Raw genomic sequence first — 3,701 nt, forward strand, 5'->3', positions numbered from 1 at the left:
TGTTCTGTTTTCGTCAGGCAACCAAAATTTGCCGCAGTCTGACCAGGCCCTAATATGGACTTGCTACGAGAAATTTGTATGTGTATGATGTCCATGCAACAAAAATGCGTGCAAGGCTGTGTTTACATGAAGCGTTTCAACCCGGGTTGAGTTCGACCCGGGTCAGATTTCAACCCGCGATGTGCACAAAGTGAATGGCGCGTTTACATGACGCATTGCGCTTGACCCGGGTTGAAATTTCGCCCCGGGTTGATTTCAACCCTCCCCCCCAAGGGAGGTATATTATGTATCAGATTGCAACGACCAGGAGGCCCTAAGTAGTGGCTGCAAATGACCGATATCCGTCACTTGCAGCTCTGCATCAGAGACCTGTAGCTGGCCTGAAGAGTTGTAAAATTACTCCTTCGTAGCCGGGCGAGTCAGAGCGAGGGCGATTCACGGCTTGGTCAAAAAACTGTCGGCATGGAACGTAAACGTCGATCTGCTGACACAGTTCACCTGGTTCACACGCCTGACCTTGCATGCTGCCTTGCGTGAAAGGAACATTTTTCCGAAAGCAAGCTTCTTCTCCAAAATTCGAAATTTCCTTCCAAAAATGCCGTCGTCCTTGACCTCGAAGCTGAATGTTGTTAGGATAGAAAATTAGCGAAGATGTAGCCGACCCATTCTGGCAAGCCGTGTGCCCTCTGGATATGCAGTTGTTCGCCATGGTCAACAATCTTCTTCTCCTTTGTTCGTACTTTCACTTTCCTGACCACGAATACATGCGGTACCCATGCTCAGGTTAGTGTTTATTTGTCTGTCTATGCACATTCATGTATTACAATGTACTGTTCGTGCTGCAGGCACTGGCCGATCATGGAAATAGAGGAAGCAGCCAGCTTTCTTTGAATTCTCGTGCTTTCAACAAAAAATATGTACACACTTTCCTTGGCTCCTCTTTCCCCATCACCAGCAATCAGCGACATCGCACCTGACAAAAGTTTTTCAAATAAAATATTTCCACCCAAACGTCACTGCTGGTGCTGAGCTCGCGCGATCGAGTGTGAAGTTTTTTTGTGATCTCAATGAAAAAGGATTTTTTTGAACTCACGCTGTACACAACAAGCTCTCTGCATGTCTTTTTCGGTGGAGGTGATTTTTGTTGTTGTTATTGTTGTGGCTGGCGACGAGAAGGCTCTCATTTACGCTAAGTATCTCATAGACAGAATGAGCCTGGTTTTTACGCCAAGCTGATGTTTTCAGCAGCAGTCCGCTGTGGAGAAAATTCAAGCAGTCTTAGGGGCCTGAAGTTTTCGCTGCTTCTTACCGGATCGACAGTGGGAAAGAAGGTACGTTTATTTTATTGTAATAAATCAGGTCGCGAGGTCGACACAATTGAGCTGTTCGTTGCACTGTGAATTTTGTTGCTTTAGGGTGGCAGCGTGCAGTACCTTGTGAAATGGAGAGACTTTATCCTCTATGAATTTGGGAGTATGAAGAAGATATCAGTGACGATCTATCAGGTGATTTCATTTTCATTTTGGGTGAATTTATTGAATGTATTCTTGCATGAATTTGAAAATCTCCCTTTTGTTTGCTGTAGATATTTTGATGGTTCGGGGAATGTTGGGCCCTTTCTCAGATGACGAATGTTTGAGGCTGCTGATGGAGCTTGCACTGCTGTGCAGTGAAAAAATAGAAGTGAAATAGTCACAAAAGGCAGAATGGAGTTTTACGTGTAATAGTGCTCCACATTATTGTGTCGAGCCCTCTCCGCTGGCAGAAGGAAGTTTTCCTACTTGAAGTGAAATAGTCTATTTCTGACTTTCGAATCAGAAACTGGACAAAGGGGGTTGGGACCGAAGAATTTCCCTGTGAAGTTCTTTCCTCCAGGTTGGGATGCTTGCATGAACGTACATGGACAAGGCCCACGGGCTCACTACCTGATTACCTTCAAGCCTATGATTCGCCGTAGTCCATGTCCGTTCCTGCAGTACTCCTCTGGATCTATGACAGGAGGGGATCGTGCTGCCCGGCAGTTTGTCTCTTCCACAGAGAAGGGCATTGATTAATCATGAGCTTACCGCAGAGCACAACGAAAGCATTGTAGCATGAAACTAATTTGTCTGAATACAAATCTGCACAATGGCACAGACGGCTAATGGAGGTAAAGCATAGCATCACCAGCATTGTATTCCTGGAAGCAGTGCAAGTTATAGATTTAGGTATCAATATTTATCTAAGCTTTAGCGAAGTCCAGACGCAGTACATTACTAGTGTGAAAGATAGAAGAAAAAGCAATGATATCCGTATATACCCGGAAAGAGAGGTGAGAGTGGGTGGGAGTAAGTGAAAGCACTTGTACAAGCTAAACATCTGTGCAACCGGAAAGAGCAGAGAAAAGGCTACAGCAATTACACAGGCCATATGTACGAGGTAATTTAGCAGTGAGACCCAAACATTCTTGTAAACCAGAATGCAGCTTCAGCACACATTTTCTATTTCTTCATGTTGTGCTGCTGTTGCCGTTTCCCAACGATATGATGAGGCTCTCCGTTATGCTTCTGCTGGTTTTCCTGTGCAGGTATGTGCTGCCGTAGCTCAGAGAAATCTTTGGCCAGGGTAGCCAAGATCGCATCACCCACATCCTCCTCTCCTTCAGGTTCACTTGTAGGTTTGGCATTCATGCGTGACATCTCCTTCAGTACTGTGTAGGTCTTCTCCTATTGGTTTTTGTCTGCCCATACCATTTGCACTGCTCAGTGGTGTCGGCGACAGTCGCCTCCAGCTCACTATTTTCCATTTTTTCTTTACTTTTTGGATACGCTGTGTGTCCTTGAGGTAGCATTTGAGGCTGACTAGTTCTTCTACCTTTGTTTTGCAAACATTCTTGTCTAGTGTTCAGTGATCGAACCCAGTCAACGTTGAAGCACCCTTGTTATTTCTTTCCGTTTCTTTTTATTCTTGTACGCCGCTGCCTGCAACCGTGCATTTTAATTGGTTTGCGAGAATCTCTTTTCACCTGCAGCAACCAGAGTTTGAAAGTACCGACACAAACTGGAAGCATGCCCTGTTTCCAGACAACTAGCTGCTTCAAAAATTCTTATGTCAGATGAGTGACTGGTTACGCAGCCGACATTATGGTGACATAATGTGTCCTTGTAGTTCTGTTTATTATTACTTGTATATTTCACTGTTCGCGTCAAACTCGGCTAAAGGCCGAGTTTTCCGCATCTGTAGGAACGCCACCACCCTTCAAGGATCGTGTGTTTTAATATTATAGCAGTGTATTTTGGTATTTGCTTTGACCATCAGTCCTTGGCTGATGCTGGTCATACCTTCAACATGTTGACGCGTTTTCAAGGCATTCAATATACGTAGGCCGCAAGATTCTATCTTTTCATACCGAATACCGATGGCTAGTGCTTCCCTACTAGCCGCGCAAGTGTCACATCTGGCTGCGGCCAACTACCCTTTAATTTGTGTGTTGCCGCTATTGCTGTCTATGTCTCTGTGTGTGCCAGTATATGAGGAACGAGAATTGGTGTTATTGTTGTTGTTGTTGTAGTCGTTGTTGTTGTTGTTCTGGTTGTCATGGGCTGTGGCTGTTAAATGTAGGCTGTTGCTTTTGTTGTTGTACTTTTAGTTGAAGCTGCATCACAAACAGGTAACCACCTTGATGATGGTACACAATATCCGTTGAAGAAGCCGCAAAAAAA

At 44.8% G+C, this 3,701-nt stretch overlaps 1 long non-coding RNA gene across 1 annotated transcript; it reads left to right on the forward strand.

Annotated features, from left to right (window-relative positions):
- The first annotated feature begins 952 nt into the window (after positions 1 to 952).
- LOC135821176 (uncharacterized) lies at positions 953 to 3,461 on the forward strand. Its single transcript, XR_010554310.1, has 2 exons — positions 953 to 1,331; positions 1,416 to 3,461. It is a non-coding gene; the product is annotated as an uncharacterized LOC135821176 (long non-coding RNA).
- Positions 3,462 to 3,701: the final 240 nt, after the last annotated feature.

Source organism: Sycon ciliatum, chromosome 7 (assembly GCF_964019385.1).
Source record: "Sycon ciliatum chromosome 7, ocSycCili1.1, whole genome shotgun sequence".
Classification (NCBI taxonomy): Eukaryota; Metazoa; Porifera; class Calcarea; order Leucosolenida; family Sycettidae; genus Sycon; species Sycon ciliatum.